We start from the raw sequence: 14,533 nt of genomic DNA on the forward strand, positions 1-14,533 counted from the left end.
TCTACACTACAAACACTTGGCCTAAACATGGGTTTCTTACACCATTAACAGGTGATAGTCTTTCTTCCCTTTCAACTCCAGGCTGTGGAGCCCTCTCCTGTAGAGGTTCTAAATCCTGGCCATGCATCAGGATCACCCGAATAAATTCATACACCTGAACAGGAAGATACAGATTCCTGGGCTCCTTCTCTAACTTCCTGAATCAAAATCCTTTATTAGTGCCCAGGAATCCAGGAATCTGCATTTCAAAGTTTCCAAATGACTCAGAAGTACTTCTAGGTTTGGAAATCACTGGTTTAAAACACCAAACGCTACCAAAGCCCATCCTCCCTCCAAAGATTAGTGAAGGGGTTAGGGACAAACGTTATCACCTGTTGGCCAGTTTGCAAAACTGTCTTTCTCTAAGCTTCATCGCTTGACTCATCATCACACACTCCTCAATCCCATTTCAGGTCATCTCTTTCTCACATAGATATACACATCCTATGTGAACTCATTTTTCTTTCCACTCTTTCTTCCAGGAAACAGTGGGTATATCACTTTGTTCTGAATTGTACATAAATGTTATAGGCTAAAGCTGCAAGATGTTTGAAGTTTGAGGTACCAAAAAGTATATAAACATGAGTTCCTCTTTGTCAACACTACACCTAACTGAAAGCTTCTCACCTGTGCTCCTATAACACCCGTTTTTACCCACACTCTGTCTGCACTAGTGGATGGTGGAGACCATGAAGACAGAGACATAGGCATGCAGCACACTCACCTGTGTACACCTGCCTCAGGTGTACACAATAGACACTATAGGCACTCCATACATGTTTGATAAACTGAACTACTTATTGTTGCTAGAGTCTATGTAAGCCAGTTTCCTTTATACTTTCAATATGTTATATTAATTCAACTCATAATCATTTGTCTTGTTTTTGTCTTTTTTTTTTTTTCTATCTCGGCACAGTTTTTCAAATGCTAGCCAACCACACAAGTTTCTTGGAGTACAGCTGGCTGGAATATACTGATTAAAATTTTTATTTTGTTTTATTTTATTATTAATTTTTGAGACAGAGTCTTACTCTGTTGCCCAGGCTGGAGTGCAGTGATGCATCTGGGCTCACTGCAAGCTCCGCCTCCCGGGTTCACGCCATTCTCCTGCCTCAGCCTCCCAAGTAACTGGGACTACAGGCACCCACCACCACGCCCGGCTAATTTTTTATATGTTTAGTAGAGATAGGGTTTCACCGTGTTAGCCAGGATGATCTCAATCTCCTGACCTCATGATCCGCCTGCCTCGGCCTCTCAAAGTGCTTGGATTACAAGCGTGAACCACCGCGCCCGGCCTGATTAAAAATTTTAAATGCAGATATCTTTTGAGCTGGCAACTCCATCTCTAGAAAATCATCTTACACATATATGTGTGCTTGTGGGCAAAAACATACTTGGGAGGCATTTCTGTATTGGGGAATTTTAAAAACAATATTGTTTGCAAAATAGTACAGATAAATTGTAAACATCTAGAAACCATCCCCTTTAGATGATTTGTTACATAAATTAAGAAACATCTTTGAAATAAAAATATATAGATATGCTAAAAAATGAGACAGAGAAGGATTTCTTTGTGCTGATATGAAATTTTCTCCAGATAGAATTTTATGTGGAAATAAAGGAAGATGTAGAATAATATGTAAAGTATCTTCCCATGTGTATAAATACACGCTTTTGTTTATACATAGTAAAGTTTCTAGAAAGATGTGAAAGGGAATTTTTAATAGTAATTGCTTCTTGGGAGAAAGCATTTGGAACTAATAATTGATGATGAGATGTTACAATATTTTTCATGGAATGCTTTCTTATACTCTAAAATTTTGCCATGGCCTGTATTACTACTTCAATTAATTATGTTACAAAATTTTAGAACTCACCATAATTAAAACAGAGTTTTAAACTAGTGAGCCTTGTATGCATAGATGTAGGTATAACATTTTGTTAAATAAGCATTTTCAATGTTAAAGGGATCACAAAAATCATCTTCCCCTAATAATCTTGCTTTTTAAACAGTATAAGAGTATTTCTGCTGGCAAGGCCTAATGAGTATAAAATTTACACACCTAGAATTTTAGCTAAAATATTTTCCAGTATCATTTCAATTTAGAGCATAACAAATGCAGAAAGAAATCAAGAGCAAGAAGCTAAGCAGATACAAAGGTAACAAGTGCTATGACTGTCACCCTTTCTGCCCTGGTATCCTAGGAAGCCAGTGATCACAGCCTGTTTTCCCCACTGAGCCTGGATGCAACCTCAGAATCCTTCTCAAGGAACTCACTACCAGGTGAATAGAATGAAAACCATTTTTTTTTTCCATATCAGACCTAAACTCTGTACCTTCACACCTGCCTTGAATTCTTGGGGAGGCAGGGGTGAGGAGCTGCTGTGTTGAGGCTAGCTGCTGCATTGAGGATTGTTCTGTCTCCACAATCCAAACATCTCAAAGGAGAGAGAATGGTTTACTGTCTATCAGAGTTGGTGGCTGGAACTTGGGTAAACCCCTAGAGTAATGCACAAGATGAAAAAACAAAAGTGTTCTCTATGGGAACAAAGTACATTAGTTTGATCTGTGGACATTGGCAAGTTGTAGTTTAGAGTGAAGGAATGATTGTGAGGGTGGCATTCTGTGCTGTTCCCTCAGGATGGCTTCTGTCTTAAGGAACTTGTGCCAATCTTTAAGGGAAAGGTGTGCTGTAATAAAGACCAGGCCAAATCAAAACTGTATCTCTGGAGGTGTGGGATCTCAGTTAAGTCAAGTTACCAGTGACTTTCAGGAGATTGATTTATTTCTTTAGTAAAGTACCTGGGTGTGAAGCGGTGGTTTCTAAAGTCCCTTTCATCTTGCATGTTCAGAACTGTACCCTCTGGTTGGAGATAAGCTGGAAAGTAAATAGTTCTTTATTAATAATGCACATGAGTCTTCCCAATGGAATGTAGTGCTTGGTTATGCAAATTGCATCCATCTGCTTCCCTCCGGCTGGCTTAGTAGTCAACAGGGTTTGTCAGTGGGTACAGGGGATGTGCTCACCAAGCGATGCAAGTCCTCCTTCTGGGGTTGGATTAGAAAGGCTCCTATATTCTGAAATGGACTTTCCCACCGCCCACAGTACCCCCAGTGGTCTTCTGGTCACCTTAGGAGAGCTCAGAAGGACTTAAAGGCCACTCTTTGGGCCAGGCATGGTGGCTCATGCCTGTAATCCCAGCATTTTGGGAGGCTTAGGTGGGCAGATCACCTGAGGTTGGGAGTTTGAGACCAGCCTGACCAACATGAAGAAACCCCATCTCTACTAAAAATACAAAATTAGCCGGGCATGTTGGCAGTTGCCTGTAATTCCAGCTACTCGAGAGGCTGAGGCAGGAGAATTGCTTGAACCCGGGAGGCAGAGGTTGCAGTGAGCTGAGATCACACCACTGCACTCCAGCCTGGACCACAAGAGTCAAACTCCATCTCAAAAAAAAAAAAAAAAAAAAAAAAAGGGAAACTCTGTTCTCTAGGATTCCCAGTCTAGTAATTGGAATGAGGCAACCACAATAGTAAAGGATGCTAGCACCCTAATGGCAGCAGGAGCCATAGATAACTTGGAGAAGCTTTAGCTATAGCTTCCATAAGCTCCCCAACCCCCAATCAAACCACATAAGTATTACAAAGGGCCAGTTTCAAGGGTGTGCCATCCATGCACTGCAAAGATCCCCAAACTAAGAAGGGAAGCCTTGTTCTTGGGCTTTAATACTCTGTAGTAGCCATCCTGACATTCTTAGTAAGCTTATTTTGTGATGTGGATTCTGAATTTGAGGGATGATAGGACAATGAGGAAAATGCCAGGTCCTTGGAGCCTAGGCTCAATGGCAGTCTTATCTCCGACTGCCTCCTTGGGATGCATTCTTGGTCATCCCCAACTCCAGCTCTACCCAGAAATAGCCCTCTCCCCAAGTCTCTCCTTCAGGGTCCTAGGTGCACTCAGCTAGTGAATATTCCCGTGCTTGAGGAAGTGCAACATTAAATAGCAAATAAAAAACACCATGACAGGCTGAGGGAGATACTACAGAAGAAAGAAACTTTTTTCCTGCTTTTTGATTAAGGGGCCTGAATTTTTGTTTTGCACCAGGCCTGCTACATTATGTAGTTGGTCTTCTGTGTACACAGTAAGCATGAAAGTCCTAAAGTCCCTCCTTCCACTGAGATGGCTAACACAAAACTCCTTCTATATACACATTCTGGAATCAACTGTGTACCTCATAAGGACAGTACCAAAGAGCAGGAGAAGGTGAGGGGAGAGAATAGGAATACCTGGCTTGTTGGAGGTAGGACTATCCCTCTCAGCTCTCATCTTGGCAAGTCCAAGACCCCCCCTCCTCACTTCCACCTCAGTTTCCTGGACGTGATGCTAAATTGTTATTCATCAAATTGAAATGTACTCTGCCTTTACAAGTATAAAGAGGAACAATGGCTATAATATGTCAACAGACTACCTGGAAAGACAGGATATAGTCACAGAGAATGGTAATGAATAGTGAACATGCAAGGCAATCTGCGGACATAATTAAGAAGGTGGGCTGTCAAGGAAGACTGCCTAGATTCCACTCCTGGTTCATCTCTTACAAATTATGTGACCTTGTGCAAGCTGACCTCAGTTTCTTAGTGTGCTCATCTTTAAAAAATAGGATAATAAGAATGGCTCACTTAGAGAGGATTAAATTCTTACATTGGTGCCAAGCACATAAAAGTGCTTATTCAATGTTAGACATAAAGGCTCAAACAAGGGACGTTTTCTGAGAGACATAGAACAATCAGGAAAAGATTTGCAAGATGCCAAGAGAAGAATCCTTTATGGAAAATTTTTGTGGCATTACTAAGAAAATGACTATGACCTTAATTTTGACAGAATATCTAAATAAATTATGCACACACACCACACACACACATACACACACACACACACACACACACACAAACACACACACAACAGAATCCCGTAGAAATAAGAAACTTGGTTTGACTACATGCTTTGTATTCTATTTCTGAAATGATTACCCTTTGCTTTTCAAATCCCACGAAGTCTTGTTTTGGCATTAAGCAATTCTAATGAAACTGTACAAACATCTGTCTTACATTCTGGCTTTTTTCTTAGCAACACTGCCACTTGGATTCATTGGACTTACAATTTATGATAATTACAAGTAAGATAAAAGCCACATTTACACCTACCCACCAATCTTTTAATTTTTTTTTACTAGCAGAACTGTATGTCCTTGCACAGATGTAACAACCTCAATTAATGTGTTTTCTTTTTAAATCCACATTGAAAAGAAAGTAGAAAAAGTGAATCTGACTACAAATGTTTACATGTAGCAGATAGAGTTTTTCAAGTATCAGTTTAGTTAAGTGTATGTTCAGCTATCAGCCAAATACTCTCAACTGACCCCAGCGCCAATCTCAAATCTTGTAGGAATATATCAAAAGTATGACGTGCCTTTTGCTTGGTAGTTACTGAAGATAATTTGTTTACTTTAGATTTAATTATGTAGTGGTCATTCCTAGGAGTAAATGCACAGATGGCCAAGTAGCTGATGTTGAAAAGAAAAGTTAGGAAACACTTCTCATAATGCCAATTTTCCTGACACTCATGGCATGTTGTCTTTTTAGCAAGACTGTATCATTTTACTGTTCTGTAATGTCTTCTCATATAATACCTGCTAACATAAGGAATAAAGGGAGGATCCCCCTCAGGTAAGTTAGAGCTTGTTCTAATTTCATTCTAGGTAAATAAAGGGAATCTATGTTTAATGTTAAGACATAAGTCACAAACACTGTTAAATGATAGTTCACAAGGTACCTTAACTTCTCAGAACATTTTGTGTAAAGAAAGAAGTGAACTACACCCTCTATAAAATGCCTTCTATTCTAATTCTCTATGATCCTATTGTTAGTGGACTAAATTATCTCACACAGCCTTATATCCTGTCAAATCAAGGTTGTTACTGAAGTTAAAGTGACCTACATCAGGGAAAACACATCAAATGGTTAATGATATAACCAAGGTGGGGTGGTTTTACCAGGAACAGTTCTTCTGTGGTGATAGAGACACACCACAAGGAGAATCACATAAAAACACAATAGATATTAAGTTTTACTTAAACTGTAAAAGACTTTGGAATAGCAAAAAGGAATTGTACAGGCAGGAACAGAACAGATAACATCTTAGAAGACAATTTGAGAAAGTCTTTACATAGAGATTTAATATGGAGATTTCTAGCATGTCCCAAATAGGGAAATATTTTAAATATTTCTATGTGTGTGTTCCAAGGAATAGCCTTCATTTAAATGATATAATGTGATATGTAATGCATTTCACAGAACCCATTGAGAGCTTAAAGACGTATGAGTCTGAATTCCAAGAGAATCTCTTGGAACATACAGAGATTGAAACTGCTGAGTGATTGTGTGAGATGAAAATAATTTCATAAAATGTAATTATTTTCAGTGTCATAATGATAACTACCATTTATTGAGTGCTTACCATGGATCAGGAACTACCCGGGATGATTTACAGACATCATCTCATGAAATGCTTACAACATCACAGTGGGAAAATTTAATATCTGAAACAAATGTTCAGAAAGGCAAGCAACTTGCCCAAGGTTACAAGACTGGTAAATGGGGAATTAAAACCCAAGTCTGACTGATTGGAAGCCAGTCCTCTTTCCTATCCTTCATCCTGCCTCTCTCTGCATTTTATTGGATGAGCCTGTATTAAGAGCTACTTACTCTGAAATTGCAAATTTCACAATGCTCTGACTATACATTAAAATGTGTTGATGAATGGGAAAGTATGAAAAAAGGAGTGAATGTATTCCTTATTTTTAATGACTATTACTTTATGCATTAATTATTTTTTGCTGTAATTAGCAGGCCTGTACATTAAAGGGCATTTATTGTAACCAGTGTTGCATTAAAGTCCCCAAAATATATTACTATGTACACACACACACACACACACACACACACTGCACATATGTATGCTAATGTTGTGCCAGGTACTTTCTGAATATCTCCTACGATTCTCATGGCAACCTTAAGAAACTGGCAGGCTGTGTTTGTGTGTGTATGTGTGTGTATATATATAGATATATAGAGATTTAGTTTTTAACCAACTTTTTCTTCCAAGTAGTAGTGAAATATATTAAAATCGATAAATTTCCTGGCATAGGGCATCCGAACATACTTTAGAAGATTTATCTTAGCATTAAAATCTTGAAGTGAAGTGATGTATACTCAGTCTATGTGGGAGACAGGAATTCTACAGAAGGAGGTTTTTTGAAAGAAGGGAAGAAAGCAAGCCAGTCTTTGGCTCCAAGGACCTACAACGTGCTAATGTTGTGCTAGGTACTTCCTGAATATCTCCTGTGATTCTCGTGGCATTCTTGAGAAACTGGCTGGCTGATGGTAGTTGAATAGATATTCTTGGTCCAGTATATACTAATTTTAACAATGAGCCACGTAGTATATTTATAAAATAAAAACTGCTCTAAGAATCTGTCATGGCACATGGCTTCACATAGCCAATAGGGAATGAATTAGCAATAGCATGAAGTGATCTTGGGCATGAACAAGTAAATATTCTGTGACACCTACTTCTTGGTTTTAAAAAGATTTATTCTGACTTTGGTAAAGTTTCAGCATACAAAATCAATGCACAAAAATCTGTAGCATTTCTCTATAACAATAATGTTCAAGCTGAGAGCCAATTCAAAAATGCAATCTCATGTACAATAGCCACACACACACAAAAATACCTAGAACTACATCTAACCAAGGAGGTGAAAGATCTCTACAAGAAAAACTATAAAACACTAATAAAAGAAATTCCAGATGATACAAACAAATAGAAAAACATTCCATGCTCATGGATTGGAAGAATCAATAAATCATTAAAATGGCCATGCTGCTCAAGGCAATCTACAGATTAAACACTATTCCTATCAAACTATCGATGTCATTTTTTGCAGAACTAGAAAAAAAACTATTCTACAATTCATACGGAACCAGAAAAGAGCCTGAACAGTGAAAGCAGTCCTAAGCAATAAGAACAAAGCCAGCGGCATCACGTTACCCAACTTCAAACTATGCTACAAGTCTATAGTAACCAGAACAGCATGGTACTGGTACAAAAACAGATATGTAGACTCATGCGGCAGAATAGAGGACCCAGAAACAAAGCCACACACCTTTAGCCAACTGATCATTGACAAAATTAACAAAAATAAGCAAAAGGGAAAGGAATCCCTAGTCAACAAAATGGCGCTTAGATAACTGGCTCGCCGTATGCAGTAGAATGAAACTGAACCCCTACTTTTCACCATATACAAAGATTAACTCAAGATGGATTACAGATTTAAATGTAAGATCTCAAACTACAAGAATCCTAGAAGAAAGCCTAGGAAACATCATTCTGGACATCGGACTTGGGAACTAATTTATGACTAAGTCCTCAAAAGCAATTGCAATAAAACCAAAAATTGGCAAGTGGGAACTAACTAAACTATAGAGCTTTTGCACAGCAAAAGAAACTATCAACAGAGTAAACAGGCAACCTACAAAATAGAAGAAAATATTCGCAAACAGTGCATCCAACAAAGTTCCAATATCCAAAATATATAAGGAAATGAAACTATTGAACAAGCAAAAAAACAAATAATCCCATAAAAACCTGGGCAAAAGACATAAACAGGTACTTCTCAAAAGAAGATATACAAGTGACCATGAAACTAGGCAAAAGACATGAACAGATACTTCTCAACAAAGAGCCAACAAACCATGAAAAGCAGCCAACAAACATGAACAGTGCTCCACATCAATAATCACCAGAGAAATGTAAATGAAAACCACAATGAGATACCATCTCACACCAGTCAGAATGGCTACTACTAAAAAGTCAACAAACAACAGATACTGGCAAGGCTGCAGATAAAAGGGAACACTTATACACTGTCGATGAGAATGTAAATTAATTCAATCCCTGTGGAAAGCAGTTTGAAGATTTCTCAAAGAACTTAAAATAGGACTACCATTCAACTAAGCAATTCCATTGCTGGTTACATATCCAAAAGAAAACATATTGTTCTACCAAAAAAACACACATGCACTGGCATGTTCATTGCAGCACTATTCACAATAGTAAAGACATGAAATCAGCCTAGGTGCCCATCAACAGTGGACTGGATAAAGTAAATGTGATACATATACACCATGTAATACTACACAGACACATAAAAAGAACAAAATCATCTCCTTTGCATCAACATGGATGCAGCTACAGGCCATTATCCTAAGCAAATTAATGCAGGAACAGAAAACCAAATACTACATGTTCTCAGTTGTAAGTGGAAGCTAAACATTACATACTCAAGGACATAAAGATGGCAATAATAGACAGTGGGGACTACTAGATGGGGGAGGGAGGGAGGAGGGCAAGTTTTGAAAAACTGTTGGATCCTATGCTCAGTAGCTAGGTGATGGGATTATTACTATCACAAACCTCAGTATCATGTAATATACTCATGGGAAAAACTAAACCTAAAAGTTGAAAAAAGTTTTTTAAAGATTCATTCTAATTTTTTCTCCTCTTCATTTAAAAATGAGGTGTAAGTCTAGATTATCATAATGGACCACTGACATAAATTCATTGCTTAGATATAGATGCTTATCACCAATCAACTGAAGATGTCTTTTCTCCATTTATACTAAAATCTACCCAAAAGAGGTCTAAGTAACAAAGACCTGTCACAGAGACCTGCATATCCTGTCAGGATAAGTGAGAACTTCAGGTTGATGGAGAGTAAAGTCTTCTTTTTCTAATTGGCCTGGTTCTCTGTTGTTATCTCATTGCAGTGCAAACTTTCTACGCAATTCAGCTCTTCCTCTCCCCTTGTAGAAGCTGAAAACTGTGCCTCTGCTTAAGGAAAGAATCTAATCTGCCACTTCACTACTTACAAGAAGAGATGGGAAATGTGACGAATATTTTTCAGGGTGATGCTAACTTAATATTCTAGGCAGGGCTAGGAGTAGGTTAAGATGAGTAATGCACCATTTCATGTACTTTTCACCGAGAATTAGTGCCTCTTGAAATTTACACTCTCGGCGCTTCACATGCCTTTCTCTAGTCCTGGCCCTGATTTGAGAAGATGAGAATTATGCCTGAGCATTTTATTTCCTTATGAAACTACCATATTTTCTGCTGCTTATGATCTCAATAGCCATTGACTCCAAAGTCTCTGATTCTTGAAAATTTTTGAACACCATGGCTTGTCTCTTCTTGGCCTCAAAAACTTTTATATATCCCTGGTGACTGGGAAATTAAAGCCAGATCCTCACCCCTCAGCAAGAACTTTTTACCCAAATCTTACTTTTCAGCCTTATCTCATATCCTATTACTATTCCTCAACCCCATCTATGCCCATAGAATACCTTTTCACCTTGCTACTTCTAGCCTTGTGTCCAAGTTGTGATTTCCTCTTGTAAGTTTCATTCTCTTTACTGCTTATACTGTGCTTATACAGGAAAGTTCAAAGTTGAATTCAAATCCCATTTCCTGGGAAAGATCTTTTCATATCCCACCAATACAAATTAATTTTTTTCCTCTTGTTCTATCACTGCCTTTTGTTTATGACAATGAGTGAGCATAAATCTTACTGTGCCTCTTATTTTTAAAAAGTTATTTCAATTTATGTCTGTTCTGTGACCATTCTTTGAATTCATGGAGGGAAGATTCTCTTTTATTTGTCTTGATACACTTGTAGAACCCAGCATTAGAACTGTACTTGGTGGGCCCTCAATATATTAGTACCTCACTGCATGACTGGGTACATTCTTTATTAATGTAACATGTACTTGGCTTAACAAGCTTTGGCAAGAGACAGAAAGAATCAGTACAAGCTTATTTCCTTATTTTCATCAGCAAAGTAGATTTTAAACATAGGCTGTTGCATGTTTAGACCAACTCTACTGGGTAGAAAGACTAAAAAACACCTCTAACTAATAAAGGACTTCAGCAAGAATACATGGTGCAACTGTACTTTGAAAATTACAATCTGCATGAATACGAAGCAAGTAAGTAGAAGTTCAAATATTTAAAAAACTCAAAATATGTGGACATGATGTTCCTTGAATTCAAATGTTGATAGGAAGAAATTCCATCTATTCATTCACCTTAACCCTTACATTGTTATTTATGCATTAATGAAGTGTTTATTGTGAGCCCCCGGTAGTGCTCCACATTGGGCTAGGTGCTAGAAATACAAAGAAGACGAAAAACTGTGTTCTTTAATGAGCTCTTGCCAACAATCAGCTACAGTAACAAACATGTCGGGTTACAGTGATTCCTCAGCCTACTATGGAAGACGAGATACTTGAGACAAGCACTGAGAAAGAGAGGTATTTATGAACTCATATTACACAGAATACAGAATACTTGATTATACCTGAAACGAGAAAATGGATTTTGGGATGGAAGCTGCTCAAATAGATTTTGAAAGTTGACTGGAACATTTGCCGATGGCAAGGAAGGAACTGCATTTTATGACATGAGAACAGTATAGAGAAATACATGGAAGCCTCAATCAGCTTGTATCCTCAAATCTAATATATCATGTTTTAAAAGATTGACATAAAATATACTTAGGAACCAACAATCTTTAGACATACTCTAATGACATTTTAGCATACAAACTAAACTACTTGGGTAACAAAATATTTCAAAGTATATGAATACTGCTTCTCTCTGGCTCTAGACTCAAACTAAATAACATTATTTAATTGTAGAAAGTCCAAAACTGTCTGACCAAGAAGCCAAATGACATTACTAGGTATAAGTTACAGAATTTCAAAAGCATAATGAGGTTTCCTCATTCTTACCTAGTTCAAGGTAACATAATTAGTATATAGATATGCATGAGGTCATTTCCAGCAGATGAAGTTGTTATGTCCCTTTTCCTGTATATAAATCTTCTCGTCCAACAATTTCCAGAGCCACCACCAACCTGGTCACCCTCCACCTCATGCCCTCATCATGCCAAGGTGTCCCCTAAAAGATGCTTCCCAGACTGCTGAAGTGCTCTTTCCTTTTGCCTTGGCCAGTACAAATGCAGTGGGACAACAGCTTTTCTTGCTTTGGGTTATTTCTGTTCATGGAGGAGTCTGGCAGCACAGGCTAAGTCACTGTCTCTCAAACTGCACCTAAGTTCAAAGCTGGCTCTCGTAGTCATCCATTCTATCATGTTAGACAACTTATTTAACTTCTCCAAGCCTCAAAATTCTCATTTGTAAAATAAGAATAATGACTACCTATTTCATGGGATTACCTTCAGGATTAAATGAAGATTTAAAACTATTTAGTACTGTGCCGGGCATATAGGAAGTGCTTAAAAATGTTAGGTACTATTAGTAATGCAATCAGTCATATGTAGTGATTTTTAAGGCTCCAATAAAATTTTCAGACTCTTGATTTATATCCACAGTAGGAAATTTTAAACTCCTCCTCCACCATTTATTTTAACATGCTTCATAAAATTTACTGTCTTTTTTTTTCTGTTCTAAATTAAATTGTACTTAATGTTGCTGGGGTCAGCAGCATTACTACCTTTGGACTTTGGCTTGATAAGGTACAACTTGAGATCTCAAAGCTTAAACACACCACGCTTACCATTGTCTTATAGACAAGACATTTGATTCTTTGGTATGCTGACAACTTTTATTAACAGAAGTTGTATTGATTATGTTAAAGGATAAAGAAGATCAAATTTCTCTTTATGGTCTTTGTGGTGGCTATCTATTTTTCTGCTACTCAAAATTCCTTTCACCCACTGCTGGTAAAGGAAACCCAAACTTTTAAGGAAACACATTTCTCTCAGTCTTAGTCATTCCTTAGCTGGGGAATCCATCCCAGTTCAGGGTTGGAGCAGGTAACATAGACATAAGGGGTCAGGGCACTGCCTACCCCTTGCAACAGTGACTGTTTGGATTTGCCACGGCACCTTTGATCAGAACCTCTGAAACACAATGATAGGAATTTGGAGTTGTTGCCGTTACCTTGAGCCACAAGAGGGGATCTTGCTGAGAATGAATACAACCCAGAGGAAGTATAATACAAAGATCCAGGAAGAGAAACCCAGTATTTAGCAACATTGTGTACCTGAAGCCAAACAACTCCTGGGGTTTCCAGTTACAGGACCCAATAAATTTCTTCTGTGCTTTTAAATTGGTTGAGATTGAATTTACTGTCATTTTCGGCTTGCAACCAGTCACACCTAATACAAATGAAATTACCAGTTACATGTATTGCTAAAGAAAATCAAGGATATAAACCCTAGAAAAGATCGGTTTTTGAGCATCAACTAGTATTTGAAAGCCCATAGAGAAAGGCAGCTTTGACTATTGTGAATGGTTAAGGTATATGTGAGAATTTTGTTTGGGTGTCCTAAATTTAAGTATCATAATAGTCTTGGTTTCTAGTTATCCAAGCACATGCATGTATTATTTATATTTATTATCTTTGTATCTGTATCACTACACCATCAATCACATCTGTCTATATATAAAGAAACAGTCACATCAGTTTAGTATTTTTCATTCTAATGGATAGTGATTCTCTTCTAGGGGTCATGTCTTACTCATTTGCAAGCTTCTAGCCCAGCATCTGACAGAGGTACTTAATAAGTGCTAAAATGAAACAAATGGGAATCTGTTGCTTTGGCCTAAATTGTCTTTATAGAGAAAAGAAAAGGCAGAGGTGTTGATGGCTGTGAAATGGGAACACCCCTAATCCCAGAGCTCTATTCAGATACATTCACAACACTATGAATGGTGCCCTCTGGAACTCTGCAGTGGAGCAACCTGAATATAGTTTTTAAACTATAAAAAAGAAAACTCACTGATTACCAATTTTCATAAGTATGAAGAGACATGAATTTATTAAAATTTAACTGTGATTTCTTGTAAATTTGTTTTTCTAATAGCAGTAATGCTAACTTCTTCAATTTACTAAGCAGGGATTTTTTTAGCTTTTCTTTCTTAATACTTAATAAATTATAAAATTAATTCAATTTGAAATTTTGGGATCTGGTTAGGAAGATATTTACCAGTAATAACAATTAGATTTCTTAGGAATTGTTAAGAATAACAAAGACAGAATACATTAGGTATTCAATTTCTTCCTGCTGTGATTCTAAATTTCTGATTCTTTAAGATCAATATGGCAACATTCATTTGAATTGACAAAATTAGTATCTTCTACTTTTTGGTCATTATCATGTAGCTCTTACATTAAATGTTGTGATAAATTTATGAAGGCACAACATATACATTCATTTGTTTAAAAATACTTGGTTGCCTCCTATCATGCTACCTGACTTCAAACTACACTAAAAGGCTACAGTAACCAAACAGCATGGTACTGGTACCAAAACAGATATATAGACCGATGGAACAGAGCACACGGCT

The 14,533-nt window shown here is 37.5% G+C and overlaps 1 protein-coding gene and 1 long non-coding RNA gene across 15 annotated transcripts in view; one reads left to right on the plus strand and one right to left on the minus strand.

Moving 5' to 3' along the window:
* Positions 1-14,533, minus strand: part of TRPM3 (transient receptor potential cation channel subfamily M member 3) — a 931,696-nt gene that overhangs the window by 558,430 nt on the left and 358,733 nt on the right. The window lies entirely within an intron of this gene.
* Positions 1-14,533, plus strand: part of LOC108530287 (uncharacterized) — a 68,239-nt gene that overhangs the window by 30,935 nt on the left and 22,771 nt on the right. Inside the window, exon 4 of the long non-coding RNA XR_001885789.1 lies at positions 2,245-2,323. This is a non-coding gene — a long non-coding RNA (uncharacterized LOC108530287). The remainder of the gene's footprint in view (positions 1-2,244; positions 2,324-14,533) is intronic.

This window comes from Rhinopithecus bieti, unplaced genomic scaffold, assembly GCF_001698545.2.
Source record: "Rhinopithecus bieti isolate Rb0 unplaced genomic scaffold, ASM169854v2 scaffold_7648, whole genome shotgun sequence".
NCBI classification, from domain to species: domain Eukaryota; kingdom Metazoa; phylum Chordata; class Mammalia; order Primates; family Cercopithecidae; genus Rhinopithecus; species Rhinopithecus bieti.